The sequence below is a fragment of the Prorops nasuta genome, unplaced genomic scaffold (genome assembly GCF_024137725.1).
Source record: "Prorops nasuta isolate Cenicafe-Biocafe unplaced genomic scaffold, Cenicafe_Pnas_1.2 PNAS00042, whole genome shotgun sequence".
Taxonomy (NCBI): domain Eukaryota; kingdom Metazoa; phylum Arthropoda; class Insecta; order Hymenoptera; family Bethylidae; genus Prorops; species Prorops nasuta.
The window spans coordinates 1,242,028-1,255,543 of record NW_027116839.1 but is presented as its reverse complement, the minus strand read 5'-3'; positions in this window follow the sequence as shown (position 1 = coordinate 1,255,543).

The window sequence follows — 13,516 nt, the reverse complement described above, 5'->3', positions numbered from 1 at the left end:
CGTCCCATATAAGTATTCACTGATCCCCAAGTGAGTTACCCTCGTCCTATATAAGTACTCCCTGACCCTCAAGCGAGTTACCCTTGTCCCATATAAGTACTCCCTGACCCCGCGTGAATTACCCTAGTCCCAAATAAGTACTCCCTAACCCTAAGTGAGTTACCCTCGTCCCATATAAGTACTCACTGATCCCCAAGTGAGTTACCCTAGTACCATATAAGTACTCCCTGACACCAAGTGTGTAACCCTCGTCCCATATAAGTACTCCCTGAGTCCGAGTGATTTACCCAAGTCCCATATAAGTACTCCCTGACCCCAAGTCAGTTACCCTCGTCCCATATAAGTACTCCCTGACCCAGTGTGAGTCACCCTCGTCTCATATAAGTACTCCCTGACCCCAAGTGAGTTACCCTCGTCCCATATAAGTACTTACTGATCCCCAAGTGAGTTACCCTCGTCCCATATAAGTACTCCCTGACCCCGTGTGAGTTACCCTCTTCCCATATAAATACTCCCTGGCCCCAAGTGTGTTACCCTCGTCCCATATAAGTACTCCCCGTCTCCAAGTGTGTTACCCTCGTCCCATATAAGTACTCCCTGAATCCGAGTGAGTTACCCTCGTCCCATATAAGTACTCACTGATCCCCAAGTGAGTTACCCTCGTCCCATATAAGTACTCCCCGACTCTAAGTGTGTTACCCTCGTCCCATATAAGTACTCCCTGAGTCCGAGTGAGTTACCCTCGTCCCATATAAGTACACACTGATCCCCAAGTGAGTTACCCTCGTCCCATATCAGTACTCCCTGACTCCAAGTGAGTTACCCTCGTCCCACATTAGTACTCCCTGACACCAAGTGAGTTACCTCGTCCCATATAAGTACTCCCTGACCCCAAGTCAGTTACCCTCTTCCCATATAAGTACTCCCTGACCCCGTGTGAGTTACCCTTGTCCCATATAAGGACTCCCTGACCCCAAGTGTGTTACCCTCGTCCCATATAAATACTCCCTGAGTCCGAGTGAGTTACCCAAGTCCCATATAAGTACTCACTGATCCCCAAGTGAGTTACCCTCGTCCCATATAAGTACTCCCTGACCCCAAGTCAGTTACCCTCGTCCCATATAAGTACTCCCTGACCCCAAGTCAGTTACCCTCGTCCCATATAAGTACTCCCTGACCCAGTGTGAGTTACCCTCGTCTCATATAAGTAATCCCTGACCCCAAGTGAGTTACCCTCGTCCCATATAAGTACTTACTGATCCCCAAGTGAGTTACCCTCGTCCCATATAAGTACTCCCTGACCCCGTGTGAGTTACCCTCTTCCCATATAAATACTCCCTGGCCCCAAGTGAGTTACCCTCGTCCCATATAAGTACTCCCCGACTCTAAGTGTGTTACCCTCGTCCCATATAAGTACTCCCTGAATCCGAGTGAGTTACCCAAGTCCCATATAAGTACCCACTGATCCCCAAGTGAGTTACCCTCGTCCCATATCAGTACTCCCTGATCCCAAGTGAGTTACCCTCGTCCCATATAAGTACTCACTGATCCCCAAGTGAGTTACCCTCGTCCTATATAAGTACTCCCTGACCCTCAAGCGAGTTACCCTTGTCCCATATAAGTACTCCCTGACCCCGCGTGAATTACCCTAGTCCCAAATAAGTACTCCCTAACCCTAAGTGAGTTACCCTCGTCCCATATAAGTACTCACTGATCCCCAAGTGAGTTACCCTAGTACCATATAAGTACTCCCTGACACCATGTGTGTAACCCTCGTCCCATATAAGTACTCCCTGAGTCCGAGTGATTTACCCAAGTCCCATATAAGTACTCCCTGACCCCAAGTCAGATACCCTCGTCCCATATAAGTACTCCCTGACCCAGTGTGAGTTACCCTCGTCTCATATAAGTACTCCCTGACCCCAAGTGAGTTACCCTCGTCCCATATAAGTACTTACTGATCCCCAAGTGAGTTACCCTCGTCCCATATAAGTACTCCCTGACCCCGTGTGAGTTACCCTCTTGCCATATAAATACTCCCTGGCCCCAAGTGTGTTACCCTCGTCCCATATAAGTACTCCCTGACCCCGTGTGAGTTACCCTCTTCCCATATAAATACTCCCTGGCCCCAAGTGAGTTACCCTCGTCCCATATAAGTACTCCCCGACTCCAAGTGTGTTACCCTCGTCCCATATAAGTACTCCCTGAATCCGAGTGAGTTACCCAAGTCCCATATAAGTACCCACTGATCCCCAAGTGAGTTACCCTCTTCCCATATAAATACTCCCTGGCCCCAAGTGAGTTACCCTCGTCCCATATAAGTACTCCCCGACTCCAAGTGTGTTACCCTCGTCCCATATAAGTACTCCCTGAATCCGAGTGAGTTACCCAAGTCCCATATAAGTACCCACTGATCCCCAAGTGAGTTACCCTCGTCCCATATCAGTACTCCCTGATCCCAAGTGAGTTACCCTCGTCCCATATAAGTACTCACTGATCCCCAAGTGAGTTACCCTCGTCCTATATAAGTACTCCCTGACCCTCAAGCGAGTTACCCTTGTCCCATATAAGTACTCCCTGACCCCGCGTGAATTACCCTAGTCCCAAATAAGTACTCCCTAACCCTAAGTGAGTTACCCTCGTCCCATATAAGTACTCACTGATCCCCAAGTGAGTTACCCTAGTACCATATAAGTACTCCCTGACACCAAGTGTGTAACCCTCGTCCCATATAAGTACTCCCTGAGTCCGAGTGATTTACCCAAGTCCCATATAAGTACTCCCTGACCCCAAGTCAGTTACCCTCGTCCCATATAAGTACTCCCTGACCCAGTGTGAGTTACCCTCGTCTCATATAAGTACTCCCTGACCCCAAGTGAGTTACCCTCGTCCCATATAAGTACTTACTGATCCCCAAGTGAGTTACCCTCGTCCCATATCAGTACTCCCTGATCCCAAGTGAGTTACCCTCGTCCCATATAAGTACTCACTGATCCCCAAGTGAGTTACCCTCGTCCTATATAAGTACTCCCTGGCCCTCAAGCGAGTTACCCTTGTCCCATATAAGTACTCCCTGACCCCGCGTGAATTACCCTAGTCCCAAATAAGTACTCCCTAACCCTAAGTGAGTTACCCTCGTCCCATATAAGTACTCACTGATCCCCAAGTGAGTTACCCTAGTACCATATAAGTACTCCCTGACACCAAGTGTGTAACCCTCGTCCCATATAAGTACTCCCTGAGTCCGAGTGATTTACCCTCGTCCCATATAAGTACTCCCTGACCCCGTGTGAGTTACCCTCTTCCCATATAAATACTCCCTGGCCCCAAGTGAGTTACCCTCGTCCCATATAAGTACTCCCCGACTCCAAGTGTGTTACCCTCGTCCCATATAAGTACTCCCTGAATCTGAGTGAGTTACCCAAGTCCCATATAAGTACCCACTGATCCCCAAGTGAGTTACACTCGTCCCATATCAGTACTCCCTGATCCCAAGTGAGTTACCCTCGTCCCATATAAGTATTCACTGATCCCCAAGTGAGTTACCCTCGACCTATATAAGTACTCCCTGACCCTCAAGCGAGTTACCCTTGTCCCATATAAGTACTCCCTGACCCCGCGTGAATTACCCTAGTCCCAAATAAGTACTCCCTAACCCTAAGTGAGTTACCCTCGTCCCATATAAGTACTCACTGATCCCCAAGTGAGTTACCCTAGTACCATATAAGTACTCCCTGACACCAAGTGTGTAACCCTCGTCCCATATAAGTACTCCCTGAGTCCGAGTGATTTACCCAAGTCCCATATAAGTACTCCCTGACCCCAAGTCAGTTACCCTCGTCCCATATAAGTACTCCCTGACCCAGTGTGAGTCACCCTCGTCTCATATAAGTACTCCCTGACCCCAAGTGAGTTACCCTCGTCCCATATAAGTACTTACTGATCCCCAAGTGAGTTACCCTCGTCCCATATAAGTACTCCCTGACCCCGTGTGAGTTACCCTCTTCCCATATAAATACTCCCTGGCCCCAAGTGTGTTACCCTCGTCCCATATAAGTACTCCCCGTCTCCAAGTGTGTTACCCTCGTCCCATATAAGTACTCCCTGAATCCGAGTGAGTTACCCTCGTCCCATATAAGTACTCACTGATCCCCAAGTGAGTTACCCTCGTCCCATATAAGTACTCCCCGACTCTAAGTGTGTTACCCTCGTCCCATATAAGTACTCCCTGAGTCCGAGTGAGTTACCCTCGTCCCATATAAGTACACACTGATCCCCAAGTGAGTTACCCTCGTCCCATATCAGTACTCCCTGACCCCAAGTGAGTTACCCTCGTCCCACATTAGTACTCCCTGACACCAAGTGAGTTACCTCGTCCCATATAAGTACTCCCTGACCCCAAGTCAGTTACCCTCTTCCCATATAAGTACTCCCTGACCCCGTGTGAGTTACCCTTGTCCCATATAAGGACTCCCTGACCCCAAGTGTGTTACCCTCGTCCCATATAAATACTCCCTGAGTCCGAGTGAGTTACCCAAGTCCCATATAAGTACTCACTGATCCCCAAGTGAGTTACCCTCGTCCCATATAAGTACTCCCTGACCCCAAGTCAGTTACCCTCGTCCCATATAAGTACTCCCTGACCCCAAGTCAGTTACCCTCGTCCCATATAAGTACTCCCTGACCCAGTGTGAGTTACCCTCGTCTCATATAAGTACTCCCTGACCCCAAGTGAGTTACCCTCGTCCCATATAAGTACTTACTGATCCCCAAGTGAGTTACCCTCGTCCCATATAAGTACTCCCTGACCCCGTGTGAGTTACCCTCGTCCCATATAAGTACTCACTGATCCCCAAGTGAGTTACCCTCGTCCTATATAAGTACTCCCTGACCCTCAAGCGAGTTACCCTTGTCCCATATAAGTACTCCCTGACCCCGCGTGAATTACCCTAGTCCCAAATAAGTACTCCCTAACCCTAAGTGAGTTACCCTCGTCCCATATAAGTACTCACTGATCCCCAAGTGAGTTACCCTAGTACCATATAAGTACTCCCTGACACCAAGTGTGTAACCCTCGTCCCATATAAGTACTCCCTGAGTCCGAGTGATTTACCCAAGTCCCATATAAGTACTCCCTGACCCCAAGTCAGTTACCCTCGTCCCATATAAGTACTCCCTGACCCAGTGTGAGTTACCCTCGTCTCATATAAGTACTCCCTGACCCCAAGTGAGTTACCCTCGTCCCATATAAGTACTTACTGATCCCCAAGTGAGTTACCCTCGTCCCATATAAGTACTCCCTGACCCCGTGTGAGTTACCCTCTTCCCATATAAATACTCCCTGGCCCCAAGTGTGTTACCCTCGTCCCATATAAGTACTCCCTGACCCCGTGTGAGTTACCCTCTTCCCATATAAATACTCCCTGGCCCCAAGTGAGTTACCCTCGTCCCATATAAGTACTCCCCGACTCCAAGTGTGTTACCCTCGTCCCATATAAGTACTCCCTGAATCCGAGTGAGTTACCCAAGTCCCATATAAGTACCCACTGATCCCCAAGTGAGTTACCCTCTTCCCATATAAATACTCCCTGGCCCCAAGTGAGTTACCCTCGTCCCATATAAGTACTCCCCGACTCCAAGTGTGTTACCCTCGTCCCATATAAGTACTCCCTGAATCCGAGTGAGTTACCCAAGTCCCATATAAGTACCCACTGATCCCCAAGTGAGTTACCCTCGTCCCATATCAGTACTCCCTGATCCCAAGTGAGTTACCCTCGTCCCATATAAGTACTCACTGATCCCCAAGTGAGTTACCCTCGTCCTATATAAGTACTCCCTGACCCTCAAGCGAGTTACCCTTGTCCCATATAAGTACTCCCTGACCCCGCGTGAATTACCCTAGTCCCAAATAAGTACTCCCTAACCCTAAGTGAGTTACCCTCGTCCCATATAAGTACTCACTGATCCCCAAGTGAGTTACCCTAGTACCATATAAGTACTCCCTGACACCAAGTGTGTAACCCTCGTCCCATATAAGTACTCCCTGAGTCCGAGTGATTTACCCAAGTCCCATATAAGTACTCCCTGACCCCAAGTCAGTTACCCTCGTCCCATATAAGTACTCCCTGACCCAGTGTGAGTTACCCTCGTCTCATATAAGTACTCCCTGACCCCAAGTGAGTTACCCTCGTCCCATATAAGTACTTACTGATCCCCAAGTGAGTTACCCTCGTCCCATATCAGTACTCCCTGATCCCAAGTGAGTTACCCTCGTCCCATATAAGTACTCACTGATCCCCAAGTGAGTTACCCTCGTCCTATATAAGTACTCCCTGACCCTCAAGCGAGTTACCCTTGTCCCATATAAGTACTCCCTGACCCCGCGTGAATTACCCTAGTCCCAAATAAGTACTCCCTAACCCTAAGTGAGTTACCCTCGTCCCATATAAGTACTCACTGATCCCCAAGTGAGTTACCCTAGTACCATATAAGTACTCCCTGACACCAAGTGTGTAACCCTCGTCCCATATAAGTACTCCCTGAGTCCGAGTGATTTACCCAAGTCCCATATAAGTACTCCCTGACCCCAAGTCAGTTACCCTCGTCCCATATAAGTACTCCCTGACCCAGTGTGAGTTACCCTCGTCTCATATAAGTACTCCCTGACCCCAAGTGAGTTACCCTCGTCCCATATAAGTACTTACTGATCCCCAAGTGAGTTACCCTCGTCCCATATAAGTACTCCCTGACCCCGTGTGAGTTACCCTCTTCCCATATAAATACTCCCTGGCCCCAAGTGTGTTACCCTCGTCCCATATAAGTACTCCCCGTCTCCAAGTGTGTTACCCTCGTCCCATATAAGTACTCCCTGAATCCGAGTGAGTTACCCAAGTCCCATATAAGTACACACTGATCCCCAAGTGAGTTACCCTCGTCCCATATCAGTACTCCCTGATCCCAAGTGAGTTACCCTCGTCCCATATAAGTACTCACTGATCCCCAATTGAGTTACCCTTGTCCTATATAAGTACTCCCTGACCCTCAAGTGAGTTACCCTTGTCCCATATAAGTACTCCCTGACCCCGCGTGAATTACCCTAGTCCCAAATAAGTACTCCCTAACCCTAAGTGAGTTACCCTCGTCCCATATAAGTACTCACTGATCCCCAAGTGAGTTACCCTAGTACCATATAAGTACTCCCTGACACCAAGTGTGTAACCCTCGTCCCATATAAGTACTCCCTGAGTCCGAGTGAGTTACCCAAGTCCCATATAAGTACTCACTGATCCCCAAGTGAGTTACCCTCATCCCATATAAGTACTCCCTGACCCCAAGTGTGTTACCCTCGTCCCATATAAGTACACACTGATCCCCAAGTGAGTTACCCTCGTCTCATATAAGTACTGCCTTTCCCCAAGTGAGTTACCCTCGTCCCATATAAGTACTTCCTGACCCCCAAGTGAGTTACCATTGTCCCATATAAGTACTCCCTGACACCGCATGAATTACCTTAGACCCAAATATGTATTCCCTGACCCTAAGTGAGTTACCCTCGTCCCATATAAGTACTCATTGATCCCCAAGTGAGTTACCCTCGTCCCATATAAGTACTCCCTGACCCAGTGTGAGTTACCCTCGTCCCATATAAGTACTCCCTGACCCCAAGTGAGTTACCCTCGTCCCATATAAGTACTCACTGATCCCCAAGTGAGTTACCTTCGTCCCATATAAGTACTCCCTGACCCCGTGTGAGTTACCCTCGTCCCATATAAGTACTCCCCGACTCCAAGTGTTGTACCCTCGTCCCATATAAGTACTCCCTGAGTCCGAGTGAGTTACTCTCGTCCCATATAAGTACTCCCCGCCTCCAAGTGTGTTACCCTCGTCCCATATAAGTACTCCCTGACCCCGTGTGAGTTACCCTCTTCCCATATAAGTACTCCCTGACCCCAAGTCAGTTACCCTCGTCCCATATAAGTACTCCCTGACCCCGTGTGAGTTACCCTCTTCCCATATAAATACTCCCTGGCCCCAAGTGAGTTACCCTCGTCCCATATAAGTATTCCCCGACTCCAAGTGTGTTACCCTCGTCCCATATAAGTACTCCCTGACCCCGTGTGAGTTACCCTCTTCCCATATAAATACTCCCTGGCCCCAAGTGAGTTACCCTCGTCCCATATAAGTACTCCCCGACTCCAAGTGTGTTACCCTCGTCCCATATAAGTACTCCCTGAATCTGAGTGAGTTACCCAAGTCCCATATAAGTACCCACTGATCCCCAAGTGAGTTACCCTCGTCCCATATCAGTACTCCCTGATCCCAAGTGAGTTACCTTCGTCCCATATAAGTACTCACTGATCCCCAAGTGAGTTACCCTCGTCCTATATAAGTACTCCCTGACCCTCAAGCGAGTTACCCTTGTCCCATATAAGTACTCCCTGACCCTCAAGTGAGTTACCCTTGTCCCATATAAGTACTCCCTGACCCCGCGTGAATTACCCTAGTCCCAAATAAGTACTCCCTAACCCTAAGTGAGTTACCCTCGTCCCATATAAGTACTCACTGATCCCCAAGTGAGTTACCCTAGTACCATATAAGTACTCCCTGACACCAAGTGTGTAACCCTCGTCCCATATAAGTACTCCCTGAGTCCGAGTGAGTTACCCAAGTCCCATATAAGTACTCACTGATCCCCAAGTGAGTTACCCTCATCCCATATAAGTACTCCCTGACCCCAAGTGTGTTACCCTCGTCCCATATAAGTACACACTGATCCCCAAGTGAGTTACCCTCGTCTCATATAAGTACTGCCTTTCCCCAAGTGAGTTACCCTCGTCCCATATAAGTACTTCCTGACCCCCAAGTGAGTTACCATTGTCCCATATAAGTACTCCCTGACACCGCATGAATTACCTTAGACCCAAATATGTATTCCCTGACCCTAAGTGAGTTACCCTCGTCCCATATAAGTACTCATTGATCCCCAAGTGAGTTACCCTCGTCCCATATAAGTACTCCCTGACCCAGTGTGAGTTACCCTCGTCCCATATAAGTACTCCCTGACCCCAAGTGAGTTACCCTCGTCCCATATAAGTACTCACTGATCCCCAAGTGAGTTACCTTCGTCCCATATAAGTACTCCCTGACCCCGTGTGAGTTACCCTCGTCCCATATAAGTACTCCCCGACTCCAAGTGTTGTACCCTCGTCCCATATAAGTACTCCCTGAGTCCGAGTGAGTTACTCTCGTCCCATATAAGTACTCCCCGCCTCCAAGTGTGTTACCCTCGTCCCATATAAGTACTCCCTGACCCCGTGTGAGTTACCCTCTTCCCATATAAGTACTCCCTGACCCCAAGTCAGTTACCCTCGTCCCATATAAGTACTCCCTGACCCCGTGTGAGTTACCCTCTTCCCATATAAATACTCCCTGGCCCCAAGTGAGTTACCCTCGTCCCATATAAGTATTCCCCGACTCCAAGTGTGTTACCCTCGTCCCATATAAGTACTCCCTGACCCCGTGTGAGTTACCCTCTTCCCATATAAATACTCCCTGGCCCCAAGTGAGTTACCCTCGTCCCATATAAGTACTCCCCGACTCCAAGTGTGTTACCCTCGTCCCATATAAGTACTCCCTGAATCTGAGTGAGTTACCCAAGTCCCATATAAGTACCCACTGATCCCCAAGTGAGTTACCCTCGTCCCATATCAGTACTCCCTGATCCCAAGTGAGTTACCCTCGTCCCATATAAGTACTCACTGATCCCCAAGTGAGTTACCCTCGTCCTATATAAGTACTCCCTGACCCTCAAGCGAGTTACCCTTGTCCCATATAAGTACTCCCTGACCCCGCGTGAATTACCCTAGTCCCAAATAAGTACTCCCTAACCCTAAGTGAGTTACCCTCGTCCCATATAAGTACTCACTGATCCCCAAGTGAGTTACCCTAGTACCATATAAGTACTCCCTGACACCAAGTGTGTAACCCTCGTCCCATATAAGTACTCCCTGAGTCCGAGTGATTTACCCAAGTCCCATATAAGTACTCCCTGACCCCAAGTCAGTTACCCTCGTCCCATATAAGTACTCCCTGACCCAGTGTGAGTTACCCTCGTCTCATATAAGTACTCCCTGACCCCAAGTGAGTTACCCTCGTCCCATATAAGTACTTACTGATCCCCAAGTGAGTTACCCTCGTCCCATATCAGTACTCCCTGATCCCAAGTGAGTTACCCTCGTCCCATATAAGTACTCACTGATCCCCAAGTGAGTTACCCTCGTCCTATATAAGTACTCCCTGACCCTCAAGCGAGTTACCCTTGTCCCATATAAGTACTCCCTGACCCCGCGTGAATTACCCTAGTCCCAAATAAGTACTCCCTAACCCTAAGTGAGTTACCCTCGTCCCATATAAGTACTCACTGATCCCCAAGTGAGTTACCCTAGTACCATATAAGTACTCCCTGACACCAAGTGTGTAACCCTCGTCCCATATAAGTACTCCCTGAGTCCGAGTGATTTACCCTCGTCCCATATAAGTACTCCCTGACCCCGTGTGAGTTACCCTCTTCCCATATAAATACTCCCTGGCCCCAAGTGAGTTACCCTCGTCCCATATAAGTACTCCCCGACTCCAAGTGTGTTACCCTCGTCCCATATAAGTACTCCCTGAATCTGAGTGAGTTACCCAAGTCCCATATAAGTACCCACTGATCCCCAAGTGAGTTACACTCGTCCCATATCAGTACTCCCTGATCCCAAGTGAGTTACCCTCGTCCCATATAAGTATTCACTGATCCCCAAGTGAGTTACCCTCGTCCTATATAAGTACTCCCTGACCCTCAAGCGAGTTACCCTTGTCCCATATAAGTACTCCCTGACCCCGCGTGAATTACCCTAGTCCCAAATAAGTACTCCCTAACCCTAAGTGAGTTACCCTCGTCCCATATAAGTACTCACTGATCCCCAAGTGAGTTACCCTAGTACCATATAAGTACTCCCTGACACCAAGTGTGTAACCCTCGTCCCATATAAGTACTCCCTGAGTCCGAGTGATTTACCCAAGTCCCATATAAGTACTCCCTGACCCCAAGTCAGTTACCCTCGTCCCATATAAGTACTCCCTGACCCAGTGTGAGTCACCCTCGTCTCATATAAGTACTCCCTGACCCCAAGTGAGTTACCCTCGTCCCATATAAGTACTTACTGATCCCCAAGTGAGTTACCCTCGTCCCATATAAGTACTCCCTGACCCCGTGTGAGTTACCCTCTTCCCATATAAATACTCCCTGGCCCCAAGTGAGTTACCCTCGTCCCATATAAGTACTCCCCGACTCCAAGTGTGTTACCCTCGTCCCATATAAGTACTCCCTGAATCTGAGTGAGTTACCCAAGTCCCATATAAGTACCCACTGATCCCCAAGTGAGTTACCCTCGTCCCATATCAGTACTCCCTGATCCCAAGTGAGTTACCTTCGTCCCATATAAGTACTCACTGATCCCCAAGTGAGTTACCCTCGTCCTATATAAGTACTCCCTGACCCTCAAGCGAGTTACCCTTGTCCCATATAAGTACTCCCTGACCCTCAAGTGAGTTACCCTTGTCCCATATAAGTACTCCCTGACCCCGCGTGAATTACCCTAGTCCCAAATAAGTACTCCCTAACCCTAAGTGAGTTACCCTCGTCCCATATAAGTACTCACTGATCCCCAAGTGAGTTACCCTAGTACCATATAAGTACTCCCTGACACCAAGTGTGTAACCCTCGTCCCATATAAGTACTCCCTGAGTCCGAGTGAGTTACCCAAGTCCCATATAAGTACTCACTGATCCCCAAGTGAGTTACCCTCATCCCATATAAGTACTCCCTGACCCCAAGTGTGTTACCCTCGTCCCATATAAGTACACACTGATCCCCAAGTGAGTTACCCTCGTCTCATATAAGTACTGCCTTTCCCCAAGTGAGTTACCCTCGTCCCATATAAGTACTTCCTGACCCCCAAGTGAGTTACCATTGTCCCATATAAGTACTCCCTGACACCGCATGAATTACCTTAGACCCAAATATGTATTCCCTGACCCTAAGTGAGTTACCCTCGTCCCATATAAGTACTCATTGATCCCCAAGTGAGTTACCCTCGTCCCATATAAGTACTCCCTGACCCAGTGTGAGTTACCCTCGTCCCATATAAGTACTCCCTGACCCCAAGTGAGTTACCCTCGTCCCATATAAGTACTCACTGATCCCCAAGTGAGTTACCTTCGTCCCATATAAGTACTCCCTGACCCCGTGTGAGTTACCCTCGTCCCATATAAGTACTCCCCGACTCCAAGTGTTGTACCCTCGTCCCATATAAGTACTCCCTGAGTCCGAGTGAGTTACTCTCGTCCCATATAAGTACTCCCCGCCTCCAAGTGTGTTACCCTCGTCCCATATAAGTACTCCCTGACCCCGTGTGAGTTACCCTCTTCCCATATAAGTACTCCCTGACCCCAAGTCAGTTACCCTCGTCCCATATAAGTACTCCCTGACCCCGTGTGAGTTACCCTCTTCCCATATAAATACTCCCTGGCCCCAAGTGAGTTACCCTCGTCCCATATAAGTATTCCCCGACTCCAAGTGTGTTACCCTCGTCCCATATAAGTACTCCCTGACCCCGTGTGAGTTACCCTCTTCCCATATAAATACTCCCTGGCCCCAAGTGAGTTACCCTCGTCCCATATAAGTACTCCCCGACTCCAAGTGTGTTACCCTCGTCCCATATAAGTACTCCCTGAATCTGAGTGAGTTACCCAAGTCCCATATAAGTACCCACTGATCCCCAAGTGAGTTACCCTCGTCCCATATCAGTACTCCCTGATCCCAAGTGAGTTACCCTCGTCCCATATAAGTACTCACTGATCCCCAAGTGAGTTACCCTCGTCCTATATAAGTACTCCCTGACCCTCAAGCGAGTTACCCTTGTCCCATATAAGTACTCCCTGACCCCGCGTGAATTACCCTAGTCCCAAATAAGTACTCCCTAACCCTAAGTGAGTTACCCTCGTCCCATATAAGTACTCACTGATCCCCAAGTGAGTTACCCTAGTACCATATAAGTACTCCCTGACACCAAGTGTGTAACCCTCGTCCCATATAAGTACTCCCTGAGTCCGAGTGATTTACCCAAGTCCCATATAAGTACTCCCTGACCCCAAGTCAGTTACCCTCGTCCCATATAAGTACTCCCTGACCCAGTGTGAGTTACCCTCGTCTCATATAAGTACTCCCTGACCCCAAGTGAGTTACCCTCGTCCCATATAAGTACTTACTGATCCCCAAGTGAGTTACCCTCGTCCCATATCAGTACTCCCTGATCCCAAGTGAGTTACCCTCGTCCCATATAAGTACTCACTGATCCCCAAGTGAGTTACCCTCGTCCTATATAAGTACTCCCTGACCCTCAAGCGAGTTACCCTTGTCCCATATAAGTACTCCCTGACCCCGCGTGAATTACCCTAGTCCCAAATAAGTACT